We start from the raw sequence: 14,307 nt of genomic DNA on the forward strand, positions 1-14,307 counted from the left end.
CATTCATCCGCAATTAGCAAAATTAAACAGGGACCTGAGTCAGGAAACTTGGGCTCTAATCCCCACTCTGTCACCAGCCTGCTGGATGACTTTGCTGGGGTTTAGTCTCAGTTTCCCCATCTGTAAAATGGGAATTTAATGCCTATTCTCCCTCCCCCTACACTGAGCCCCATGTGGGACTGGGACTGCATTCAATCTGCTTACATTTTATCTATTCCAGCGCTTAGTACAATGGTTGGCATGTTGAAAAAGCTTAATATGACTACTAGCATTGCTCAAGAACAAGGCTGAATGCAAGACTAAGAAAAAAAGCATACTAACCAAAATCGATGAATTGAAAGTGAAAGATTAGGCTCAAGAGGAGTATGCTAGGTTTGGGGGCTTTTTATATTTGTTTGATGCCCAAATGGTGCAATATAGCATTTCTATTTCTAATCTGGACCGATGAAGAGTAATCACTTTAATGAAAGTGATTCCAACTGTAAAAGTATATCTTTCCATTTCTTCCTTGGCAGTGAATTTGTTCTCCTCCTACCACTCTGCAGGGGACACTGCCGCACCTCCAGAGTTTTGGAAGGGAGTCATTCCCCTCTGCCATGTTCTCTGCTCAGGAGGCTCCAGTTGGGTTTGAGGGAGGATCAGCTGGAGGTAGAGGGCTAGCGATGGAGCCTGTATGTTCCAGTGGAAAGAGCACAGGCTTGGGAGTCAGAGGACACGGATTCTAATCCCAGCTCTACCACATGATTGCTGTGTGATCTTGGCAAGTCACTTCACTTTTCTAGGCCTCAGTTACTTCATCTGTAAAATGGGGAATAAGACTGTGAGCCCAATGTAGAACAGGGACTGTGTCCAACCTGATTAGCTTTTATCTACCCCAGTGCTTAGAACAGTCCTTGGCACAAAGTAAGTGCTTAATACCACAATTCTTATTATCTTGCTCCACCAAAGCAGGAAATACAGAAGCAGGAGCATCCTCAGCCTCCCACCCACCAGACAGCCATGCCCCACACCAGTAGCCCCCACCATTTCCCTTCATGTCATCCCGGAACTTCTTTCCCATCCTGCCTTACTCCACCAGAGCAGGAAGAAGACAAACAGCAGCGTCCTCCACCTACCCTCCACCAGACAGCCAGCCATACCTCCTCACTAGTAACCTCCACTAGGCCCTTTCATGTCATCCTGGGGCTTCGTTCCCATATTGCCTTCCTCCATCATGGCAGGAATTCCACAAGCAGCTGAAACACCCTCAACTTCTGTCCCAAGGTGACGGTGGGGTACCAGCCACCTCAAGGTCAAATGCTATCTCGTTGTCACCTGAGCCAGCAGGCGGAACTCAGAAGTGAGGGTGGGATACCGCCCCCATAACCAAACCTATTAGATTGACAGCCCTAGCCGGGAATTCAGAAAGTGTCCCTCATCCCCATGCCAATCAAATTAGGTATGGAGGAGGGGGGAGGGCAGAGATTGGATAAACTGAGGCCGGAAGCTGGAATGGCCTAGGAGTACAGGGGATTAAATACCTGTGGACTCTGGCCCTCTGGGCAGAGGACCGAGACTTGCAGCAGATGACTGCAGGGCACCTCCGTCCAGAGCGTGAGAAGCCCGCTCTGCCTGTACCGAGTGAGGAGCCATGGGATGGATGGGTGAGGGTCCCGTCCCACTGGACGCTTGTGGGGCTGGAAGCCAGGCACTTCACCACGGGTATGGAACGAATGAATGGATTCCTCCCAAATGGAAAATCCTCATGGGTGGGAGCTAGGGGCTTTCCCCATGGGTGTGTAACTCAGGTGGATTCCTCCCGAGTGTGAAGTGCACATGGGTGAAAGCTAGCCACCCCATCATGTGCAAACAAACTGTAAGGAAATTCCATCTGGGTGGGACCTGGGGGTTCTGCCATGCGTGAGTAACGTATATGTGTGTTCCTCCCATTGGAAAGTCTCTAATATTACTAGTTGATTACATTCCTCCTGAAAAAGAAGTTCAATCCATTGCACCTAAACAATTAAATAATTCAATTTGCCTCACGGAATAAATTGCTTATAAAACTCAGGTTTTCCATTCCCAGCCTCTCTCTCTCTCGTTGTGCTGATTACCAAATGAACCCGTCCCTGGGCGAGGGGTGGCAACTTCCCACCCATCGGCCAGCCATGCTACCATCTAGGAAATCTTCTCTAACCTCCCTTTGCATCAACATGAACTCTCATTCCTATCCTGCCTTGCTCCGCTACTGCAGGAATCTCACAATAATAAGAATAGTGGTAATGTTTAAACCCTTACTATGAATCATGTTCCGTATTATAATAATCACTCATTCATTCAATCATATTTACTGAGCACTTGCTGTTCATTCATTCATTCATTCAATTGTATTTATTGAGCGCTTACTGTGTCAGAGCACTGTACTAAGCGCTTAGGAAGTACTAGTTGGTAACATATAGAGATGGTCCCTACCCAACAAAGGGCTCACAGTCTAGAAGGGGGAGACAGACAACAAAACAAAACATGCTTGCAGAGCTCTATACTAAGCTCTCGGGAAAGCACTATATAACAATAAACAGACACATAGTATTAATAGTAATTGTTAAGTACTTATTAAGTTACAGGTGCTATACTAAGCACCATATGAAATGCTGGGGTAGGTATTCAATTATTTTTATTGAGCATTTACTGTGTGCAAAGCGCTGTACTAAGCACATGGGTACAATGTAATGTGATCAGACATAGTCCCTGTCTAGATGAGACTTATAGTCCAAATAGGAGGGAGAACAGGAAGAGAGTCCACATTTAACAGATGAAAATACTAAGGCACAGAGAAGTTAAGTGACTTGCCTAAGGTCACACAGCAGGCAAAGTGGCAGAAACTGTGGCCTAAATTATACAGTAAACATTAACACCTCTCTAGGGGTTGTACCTGGAGAGTTTCCAGTACTCTACTAGCCTTGATTACGGGAGGGAGAGTCAAGCAGAGGCCTATCCATTTCATTCCTAGCTTGGCCAGTGGCTAGCGAGTGGAAGGCAATCTGCTACAAGTCAAAATTCACCTTTGCTGGGCAGCAGGAGCATGGGAGAGAGTTGAAGGCGGAGACTCAAATCGACTGTGTGTAAGGAGGCAGTGGTAAATAACTTCCATATTTTTACCAAGGAAACTCTACGGATACACTACCAGAATGATTGCAGATGGAGGTGAGGCATTCTGGGAGAGATGTGCCTGTGGCGTCACTATGGGTCAGAGACGACTCGACAGCATCGACAAGACAAAAGCCCTTAAGAAATATCATAATTATAAGAAGCTTTAAGACAGCAGATGATTGAGTCCTGTAGAAGGAGAGAGCGCAGAAATATTAACTGGGAGATGTTCCCTGTTGCGTTGTCCCTCCCAGGGCTATTTAAGCCAGAGAGACAAGAAGAAGACGATGATCCGGATGAGGACAACTTCAAATATCCATAAACACATAGGCTATACACTGGAAATTAACAATGAAGAGAGTGAAAGATATCACAGCACTTTCTTCCTTGTTTTCCAAGGACATGCTTGGAGAGCAGATTCTCCCGTAACCTGTACTGGAGCACTCGACTCAATAATCGCTTGGCACATAATACTGGATCAAGAGGTAAACATTTCCAGGAAAGTCATCTCGAGCAAAGTGCATTGCCCAAGCAAGTCATTGTCACAACTCCTTTGTTCAAGCAATGTTTCACTTAGAAGCTGACACCTAGTGTCTTCAGTGTTTTCTTCCACTCCCTTCTGCATCCCCCTGACTTACTCCCTTTATTCATCACCTCTTCCCAGCCCCCGAGCATTAATGTCCTTACCTGTAATTAACTTATATTAATGTCTGCCTCCCCACCCTAGACTGTAAGCTCACTGTGGGCAGGGAACATGTCTGTTATATTGTTGTATTGTACTCTCCCAATCAGTGCAGTGCTTTTCACACAATAAGCCCTCAATGAATACAATTGATTGATTCAGAAAGGTGTGAGATGAATCAAACAAGGGATCTGTATGCACAGCAGCAAGCAGTAGTGGCTTAAAAAAGAATCCCTCTAAGATTGTAAGCCTGTTGTGGGGCAGAGAATTTGTCTACCAATTCTGTTATGTTGCACTCTTCCAAATGCTTAGTGCAGTGTTCTGCACACAGTAAGCACTCAAATACTGTTGATTGATTCACCGGGATGCCCCACTGAAAATGATCTTGCTGAGCGTTTTCTCTCTCCCCTTCTCTTCCCTTCAATTCACTATCTCTTTCACCTCTGTCTCTTACATACACATTAGCAAATCTATTTCTGTGAATAAAATGTGAGGGTATAAATGTAGTAAATCCTCACATCATGAAGGATTTGGGCATGCACTGTTATTTATCATACTGTTCATCGTTCCATTCATTCATTCATATTTATTGAGCACTTACTGTGTGCAAAACACTGAACTAAGTGCTTGGGGGAGTACAATATCACAATAAACAGACACATTCCCTGCTCACAGTAAGCTAAAAATCAGTGATGTTTGCATCATGTGTTTCAGAGGTACAGATCCAAGAGCATAGGTGACGTAAAAGGGAGAGGGAGCAGAAAAAAAGAGGGCTTAACTGGGGAACAGCTATTGGAAGGGATATGACTTTAATAAGCTTTTGAAGATAGGGAGAGTGGTGATCTGTCATATTCATTCACTCATTCAATCGTATTTATTGAGCACTTACTGTGTGCAGAGCACTGTACTAAGTGCTTGGGAAGTACAAGTTGGCAACAGATAGAGATGGTTCCTACCCAACAATGGGCTCACAGTCTAGAAGGGGGAGAGAGACAACAAAACACAACATGTGGACAGGTGTCAAGTCGTCTCACCTAGCGGCCTCCCCGCCCACCTACCAACTGGCTGCCGCACCGCCTAAACCGACAACTCGTCGACCGACTCACCTCTAACGGAATGAACTACCTACTGGTTGACTCGCCTCCCCGCCCGCCTACTACCAGGCTGCCTTGCCGGCTAAACCGCTGACCCGTCGACCGTCTAATCCCTCTCTGACCGACTCACATGAAGGGGAAGGGAGTTCCAAGCCAGAAGGAAGACACGGGCAAGGGGTCAGTGGTGAAACCGACAAAATCAAGATTCAGTGAGTAAGTTGGCATTAGAGTAGCAGAGTGAGGCAAGAAATCAGAGAGGTAAGATAGGAGTGGGTGAGCTGACGGATCCCTTTAAAGCCAACTGGTAAGGAGTTGCTGTTAGATGCAGTGGTGGATGGGCAACTGCTGGAGGTTCTTGAGGAGTGTAGAAAAAGACAGAATGTTTTTAAGAAAAATGATCCGGGCAGCAGAGTGAAGTATGCAGGAGGCCGGGATTGTGCCCGTTTATTGTTATAATGCACCCTCCCAAATGCTTGGTATAGTGGTAAGCACTCAATAAATACAAACTGCTACCACATTAATCCAAGCACTTTTCCTATTCCACCTTGACTATCACAGCGAGGATCAGCCTCCTCGCTGATCCCCTGGCTGCTGCCTCTCCCCACTCTAGTCCAAACTTCACCCTGCTACCTGGATCATTTTTCTAAGAAAATATTCAATCCACGTTTTCCCACTCCTCAAAAACCTTCAGTAGTTGCTATAGCACTTAGTGCAATGCCTGCACCATAGTAAGCACTTAACAAATACCATAAAAAATTGTTTTTAATTCATTGCCACTAGGACTCTACAGCAATCCAGTGAATAACCTAGACTCACGCTTCCAGACACACACACAGATGGATAGCTAGGTAATTGAGACTCAGTACAAGGATCCACGGCAAGGCTTTGACAGCAGGCAAGCGATCTCCACCTCTGAGGTTCTCCACTACCATCCCATTTACTCAGGGAAGTTAAGTGATTTTTGCCCAAGGTCACACTGATGGCAGAGTTGGGGCTTGAACTCAGCTCCTCTGACTCATGGGCCTGTGTTCTTTCCTCTAGACCATATTGTTTCCCAACTCAAAATACTGAATCTAGACCTAATTGGGCTTCTCACAAAGTCCTCACAGTTTAGCAGATTGGTAGTAGAAGTTCAGTAAAACATCTTGGTCATAAATATAATTGCTAAATTACATTCCTGAACAAGCGGAGTGGCCTAATGGAAAGAGCATGGGCCTGGGTGTCAGAGGACCTGGGTTCTAATTCCAACTCTGCTACTCGTCTGCTGTATGACCTTGGGCAATCAATCAATCAATCAATCAATCAATCGTATTTATTGAGCGCTTACTATGTGCAGAGCACTGTAACTTAACTTATCCATGCTTCAGTTCACTCATCTAAAAAGTGGGGATTTGAGGCCTGTTCTCCCTCCTGTTTTGACTGTGAGCCCCATGTGGGACCTGATTATCTCATATCAACGCCAGCATTTAGTATACTGTTTGAAACATTGTAAGTGCTTCACAAATGCCACAATTATTATCATTATCATTGTTATTATTATTATTATTATTAAATCAGTGCAAAGCTCTGTTGCCATGATGGGTTTATTACCAGAAATTGATGTTTCCACTGAACTAAATGTACACTGAAAAATCAGAACTACTGATTAGCTGTCTGATCTCAGAGACAGTTGAGTGATTCCAAATTGACATCTTCACCTAAAGGGGAATCATTCTATCATATTTCTCGCAGAATTTCCAAGTCTGTAGTCAAATAGTCAGAAAGTACTAGAACAAGTCACATGTTCAAACTACATAACTGCATAAGGGATCATCCCTAACTGCCTTGGTTTTATTTTATTTCATAAATCTTTTTACTTTCACCCACATCACAGTTGTAAGGCCTTCATGTATATTTACAACATGTCATAAATACTAAATAATAATCATAGCTAATGTTCGTGGCTACAGCATAGCCCTGAACGTTCCAACCAAATATGATGCTGAAACCCGAGTTGATCCGCATCTCATCAAGGTTATGTTTTTCACTTTGCTACATGATTTTGGTCAAAGGAGCAACTCCTGCCCTGGAGTTCCTTCCTGTTACTGCTATGAAAGCACTATCCTCAGGCGGTGTGTGCCTTCTCGGATCTCCTTGACACCTGGCTCCTTGAAACAAGTATTCGTTCATTCAGTCGTGCTTATCGAGTGCTTACTGCATGCAGAGCACTTATGAGAAGCAGTGTGGCCTAGTGGCACGGGCTTGGGAGTCAGAGGTCATGGGTTCTAATCCAAGCTCTGCCACCTGTCTGCTGTGTGACCTTGGGCAAGTCACTTAACTTCTCTGTGCCTCAATTACCTCATCTGTAAAATGGGGATTAAGACTGTGAGCCCCATGTGGGACAACCTGATTACCATATATCTACTCCAGCGTTTAGAACAGTGCTTGGCACATAGTAAGCACTTAATACCATCATCATCATTATTATGATTATTACTAAGTACTTGGGAGAGTACAATATAAGAATAAACAGACACATTCCCTATCCACTAAGAGCTTACAGTCTAGAGGACAAAATCATCATCATCATCATCATCAATCGTATTTATTGAGCGCTTACTATGTGCAGAGCACTGTACTAAGCGCTTGGGAAGTACAAATTGGCAACATATAGAGACAGTCCCTACCCAACAGTGGGCTCACAGTCTAAAAGGGGGAGACAGAGAACAAAACCAAACATACCAACAAAATAAAATAAATAGAATAGATATGTACAAGTAAAATAAATAAATAAATAGAGTTGGACACAGTCGCTGTCCCACTTGAGGCACACAGTCTCAATCCCCATTTTACAGATGAGGTAACTGAGGCCCAGAGAAGTGAAGTGATTTGCCCAAGGTCACACAGCAGACAAGTGGTGGAGCCAGGATTGGAACCCATGACCTTCTAACACCCAGGCCCATGTACCACCACTCTCTATCCACTGCACCATGCATCCCTAGACAAGGGTGAATCAGGGAGCTGCCTTGGGTCTGCTGAAAGGCCCTCATGGGCAGGGAGCAGGTCTACCAACTTTTGTTGTATTGTTCTCTACCATGCGCTTAGTACAGGGCTCTGCACCCAATAAGTGCTCAATAAATACCACTGTTTGATTGATTGCTCCTTCCAAAGACAGCAGAACCTTCTGGTGTAAAGCCCAACTTGCGCTCTGGATCCACTGGCTTGAGGTGTCTGATCTGGTGGGCGCGGTTTCAGAGGGGAAAACCTGCACTGGCACTTAGATCTACTCTGTAATAATCAGCATCATTTTGATATCTGTTGAGGTCTTACTACGTGCCAAGCACTGTTCTAAACACTGGAGTAGATTCAAATTAATCTAGTCAGACACAGGGGAAGCAGCATAGCCTAGTGGAAAGAGCATGGACCCAGTAGTCAGAAGACGTGGTTTCTAATTCTGGCTCTGCCACCTTTTTTTTTTTTTTTAGTGGTATTTGTTAAGCGCTTACTATGTGTCAAGCATTGTATTAAGTACTGGGGTAGATACAAGCTAATCAGGTTGGACACAGTCCTTGTCCTGCGTTCTGCATTGGGTTCCCAGTATTAATTTCCATTTTACAGACGAGGGAACTGAGGCACAGGGAAGTAAAGTGACTTGCCGAAGGTCACATAGCCAACAAGTGGCAGAGCCAGGATTAGAACCCAGGTCCTTCTAACTCCCAGGCCTGGGCTCTACCACTACGCCCTGTGTGAGACTTGGGCAAGTCACTTTAACTTCTCTGTGCCTCAGTTTCCTCATCTGCAAAATAGGGATTTTTTGCAGAATACCTATTCTCCCTCCTATTTAGACTGTTAGCCCCATGATTATCTTGTATCTACCCCAGGGCTTCGTACAGTGCTTGGCACATAGTAAGTGCTTAACAAAGCAGTGTGACATTGTGGAAAGAGCCCAGGCTTGGTCACGGGTTCTAATTCTGGCTCCGCCACTGGCCAGCTGTGTGGCTTTGGGCAAGTCATTTGACTTCTCTGTGCCTCAGTTCCCTCATCTGTAAAATGGGGATTAAGTCTGTGGGCCCCATGTGGGACAACCTGATTACCTTGTATCTACCCCAGCGCTTGGAACAGCGCTCAGCACATAATAAGTGCTTAACAAATGCCATTATTATTATTACTATTATTATTAGTCCTTATCCCACATGGAGCTCATAGTCTAAGTAGGAAGAACAGTTATTTAATCCAGACTTTACAGATGAGGAAACTGAGACACAGAGAAGTTAAGCGATTTGCCCAAGTCATCCAGCAAGGAAGTGACAGAGCTGGCATTAGAACACAGGTCCTCTGACTTACCAGCCCAGGTGCTTCTGAAGAAATGCACATCATCTTTCCGACCAGAAACATTGGCAGGCAGCACTTCAGGCTGCAAAAGACCAGCATCAACATCCATTTTTCATCCAAATCAAATACATTCTTTTCATGCAATTCGTGGAAGAGCTAATCCTCTCAAGTAAAGGCTAGAGCAGCACTCTTGAAACTAAGCAGGTTCTGTTAAGTACTACTGCAATGGTGACAGCAGGTCTGCCTGCATTTCGAGAAACAGAGCTAATATTTGGAATTAATTGTAAATGATAAATCCACCTGCTTCCACAAAAATAGAAAGTTCAATTTATTGGTACTTATGCCTGCAGATTCTGCTGAATCTGTGATTCTTTTTTAAGAGGATTAAGTAGTAGTGGTCTCTGAAAAGTAAAACCAAATGTGGATGAAAAGAGAGGAAGTTTATAAACTTTCTCCATGCACACACAAAAAATCGATTATTCTAACAGAGGCAGTCTTCATCTTTCACATCTTAATTCTAAAAGGTAAATGAGTTAGTGTTAGATGTTACAGTTAATGAGATTGGGTTTCTTCAAAAAAAAAAAAACACCAGTGATTTCCTTAAGGTATTTAAGAGAAAAGTTTCACATAGCTATGGTGAACTGTGCTTTCCAAAAGGACTTGTGTCTAATTCTCTGCCTCAGTATTTGGAAAACTTTGGAAATGTATACAATTGATTTTTTTGGTCCACAGCGGGTTGATTTTCAATCCAGTGGGTTGTTGGGTGGAAGAAAACAATAACTGTATATGGAAAACATTGATTCGGAGCCTGTGATTGAAAACCCTGGGACGTCAAAAGATCCATTACTTTTAAGAGAACTATCAAAGGTGACTTTCAACTGCTTTTTATTGACTAACAAAGATCAGAGAAATGCTGGCATTCAAAGCCATTAGATACTGCCTCAAAGCTTGTTACCATTCATTCAATCAGTCGTATTAATTGAGCGCTTACTGTGTGCAGAGCACTGTACTAAGCGCTTGGGAAGTACAAGTTGGAAACATATAGAAATGGTCCCTACCCAACAGCGGGCTCATTTCATCCACCTGTCATTTGTTGATATATTTTTCTGATAGTATGAATTAGTTGTGTATGGGGTTGTGTTAGTGTAGAGTATTTTGATTTACATATGAAAAACGTAAAAAGAAGCTGAAGAAATTGCCTTGGTTAGAACTTCAAATACAATAATTCAGGACAGGGACTGTGTCCAACCTGATTACCTTCTATCTACTCGAGTGCTTAGAACTGTACTTGGCACATAGTAAACAATTAACAAATACCATAATTATTTTTAGTAGTAGTAGTAGCAGGAGCAGTAGTAATTGTAGCAGTAGCAGCAGTAGTAGTAGTAGAGCACTACTGGAAGTCAGAAGGTCATGGGTTCTAATCCCAGCTCCACCACTTGTCTGCTGTGTGACCTTGGGCAAGTCACTTCACTTCTCTGGGCCTCAGTTATCTCATCTGTAAAATGGGGATTGAGAATGTGAGCCTCCCCCTTGTCCCCCTCTCCATCCCCTCATCTTACCTCCTTCCCTTCCCCACAGCACCTATATATATATATATATATATGTTGTACATATTTATTACTCTATTTATTTATTTATTTATTTTACTTGTACATGTCTATTCTATTTATTTTATTTTTTTAATATGTTTGGTTTTGTTCTCTGTCTCCCCCTTTTAGACTGTGAGCCCACTGTTGGGTAGGGACTGTCTCTATATGTTGCCAACTTGTACATCCCAAGTGCTTAGTACAGTGCTCTGCACACAGTAAGTGCTCAATAAATATGATTGATTGATTGACAGGGACTGTGTCTAACCCAATTTGCTTGTAACTGCCTCAGCACTTGGTATAGTACCTTGCACATAGTAAGTGCTTAACAAATACCATTATGAGATGCAGCATGTCTTAGTGGCAGGTGCATGGGCATCACTGGTCATGGATTCTAATCCTGGCTCCGCCACTTATCAGCTATGTGACTTTGGGCAAGTCACAACTTCTCTGTGCCTCAGTTCCCTCATCTGTAAAATGGGGATTAAGACTGTGAGCCCCACGTGGGACAACTTGATGACCGTGTATCTACCCCAGAGCTTAGAACAGTGCTTGGCACATAGTAAGCGCTTAACAAATACCATCTATTATAATTATTATAGTAGTAGTAGTAGCAGCAGCAGCATTTACTGAGCACCCACTTGATGTGGTGCACTGCTCACATTGCTTGGGAAGTGCAGAATACAAAAGAGACACATTGAGGAGCAGTGGGGCCTAGTGAAAGGAACACAGACTGGGACTCAGAGAACCTGGGTTCTAAACCCAGCTCTGCCACTTGCCTGATGTGTGACCCTGGGCAAGTCACTTTACTGTCCCTCTGTGGCACAACTTCGGCGTGCCTCATTTTCCTCATCTGTAAAATGGGGAATCAATTCCTATTCTCCCCCAACTACCTAGACTGAGAGCCCCATGTGGGACAGGGACTGTGTCCAATCTGATTAGCTTGTGTCTACCCCGGAAATTAGAACAGTGCCTGACACACAGTAGCTGTTAACAAATATTGTAATAATAATATAATTCCGTGCTAATGGAGGAGACAAATGTAGATATTTACAACTAGGGTGAGAGACAATAGGAAGGAGAAACTAAGGCACAAATCAAAGTAACTTACTCTCATCAAGGTAACAATTTATTACCAAAATCCAGGATAAAATCCAGATCTCCTAATAAGAGAGGCCCCCAAAAAAGATAAAATTTGGATCTATAGTATTGCATTCTTAAGGAAGCTGATCATAGAATCCAATCTTCCCAAAGCAAATAGCTTAGGCTCCCTGCTGCAGGGAAAGAAGATAGTACAACATATCGATACAAAACTAAAATTAACATTAATAAGAGATAAGATAACTCAAGCAGAGGATAAGAGTTTGATTTTCCTTATCAATTTGTTTAAAATATAATTTTGTCTTGATGTGGTCTACTTCGTCTTGCTTTTTACCACACTTTGGGAAGTGAATGGGGTAATGCGTTCCATACCGACAGGCTGTCGGAGCCAGGAAATATGAAGAAATAGTAATGGCAAAATTGAGTTTTCTGTCAATATTGTTTTCTATGTTTCTGAAGGCAATTTTTCCCAAAACACTAACTCTCTAAATTTGCCATGCATTAAAAAAATAGAAACGGGTGAGGAAAGAATTGCATTTCTGGCCCCTTTTTGTAGTTGAAACGTTAGTGATTTACTAGCTACTAGTATCACAGCAACACTGTGAGCCTTAAGATTAAAAAGTGTTCACTGAATACAATCCCAAGGGATTCTGTCCTGTAATCAGGACCCTGGGCCTTCCGTGGACTGGATGCAGAATTCACCTCCAGCGGACGGCTATAGAGCCCTGTGGACAACATTTTAAAATGTTCCATCAAGATTGTGAAAATATTTTCCAGGCCCTTCAGAAAACCATTCTTTTAGGCAATAGGAGCGTCTTCTCTCCTGGCAATAGGTGGGATAAGGTTCCTTGAAATAGGTCCAGGTTCGTATATTCACAGAGCGCGTATATTCACTGATGGCCTTTCGACTTCAATCTCAAAGAACTAGAGCGAACTGGGCTACCGGTTCAGGGTTAGTGATTCCTTCCAGGTAGTATTGCTGAGTGATTTCCCCCTGCCTGCCCTGTGCTCACAAACTTCATCTTTAACAGTGGGAATTCCTCTCCAATGACGGGGTGAGGACGGGAAAGAGGGGAGTCATTGCAGCTGAGGGGGTGGCGGCAGTCAGTCAGTCAGACAATCGCATTTATTGAGCACTTACTATGCACAGAGCATTGTACTAAGTGCTTGGGAGAGTACACTAGAACAATAAACAGATATATTTATGCCCACAACGGATTGTTAATATGTTTTGTTTTGTTCTCTGTCTCCCCCCTTTAGACTGTGAGCCCACTGTTGGGTAGGGACAGTTTCTATATGTTGCCAACTTGTACTTCCCAAGCGCTTAGTACAGTGCTCTGCACACAGTAAGCTTTCAATAAATATGATTGATTGATTGATTGATTTACAGTCTAAGGGGAAGACAGACAGGCCCAGGGGATAGCAGGGACGCTCAGATCCAGGAGAATCCATGCACGAGAGCATGGGAAGCAGTGTGGCTTAATGGAGTCAGAAGGACCTGGTTTCTAATCCCGCCTCCTCCATAGGTCTGCTATTCATTCATTCAATCACATTTATTGAGCACTTACTGTGTGCAGAGCACTGTACTAAGCGCTTGGGAAGTACAAGTCGGCAACATATCGAGACAGTCCCTACCCAACAGCGGGCTCACAGTCTAGAAGGGGGAGACAGACAACAAAACAAAACATGTGGACAGGTGTCAAGTCATCAGAATAAATAGAAATAAAGCTAGATGCACATCATTAACAAAATAAATAGAACAATAAATATGTACAGGTAAAATAAATAGAGTAATAAATCTGTAAAAGCATATATACAGGTGCTGTGGGGAGGGGAAGGAGGTAGGGCAGGGGGGATGGGGAGGAGGAGAAGGAAAAGGGGACAAGGTAAACTTGGGCAAGTCACTTCACTTCTCTGCGCCTCAGTTCCCTCATCTGTAAAATGGGGATTCCATTTTGATGCTGTTGATGCCTGTCTATTGTTTTGTTTTGTTTTCTGTCTCCCCCTTCTAGACTGTGAGCCCATTGTTGGGTAGGGATTGTCTCTATCTGTTACCGAATTGTACTTTCCAAGAGCTTAGTACAGTGCTCTGCACACAGTAAGCACTCAATAAATTCGTTTGAATGAACGAATGAATGACTATGAGCCCAATGTGGGATAGGGACTGTGTCCAACCTGACTGTCTTGCATCTAGCCCAGCATTTAGTATAATACCTGGCACATAGTAAGTGCTCAAAAAACACCTTGAAAAGAAGTGCTTAACAAATAGTGCAATTATTAGTAGTAGTATTATGAGAGGCAGGAACCCCTTGTCCAGAGGAATTTGGACAAGGGTTTTAATACTGGCTCTGCCTCTAGACTACTGTGTGATGTTAGACAAGTCAGTTCATTTCTCGTTGCCTCC

At 43.5% G+C, this 14,307-nt stretch overlaps 1 non-coding gene across 1 annotated transcript; it reads left to right on the forward strand.

Moving 5' to 3' along the window:
• The first annotated feature begins 2,893 nt into the window (after window positions 1–2,893).
• On the forward strand, window positions 2,894–3,031 carry LOC119924933. Its single transcript, XR_005449611.1, has one exon. It is a non-coding gene; the product is annotated as a small nucleolar RNA SNORA7 (small nucleolar RNA).
• The last annotated feature ends 11,276 nt before the right edge of the window (window positions 3,032–14,307 follow it).

This window comes from Tachyglossus aculeatus, chromosome 2 (genome assembly GCF_015852505.1).
Source record: "Tachyglossus aculeatus isolate mTacAcu1 chromosome 2, mTacAcu1.pri, whole genome shotgun sequence".
Lineage (NCBI taxonomy): Eukaryota > Metazoa > Chordata > Mammalia > Monotremata > Tachyglossidae > Tachyglossus > Tachyglossus aculeatus.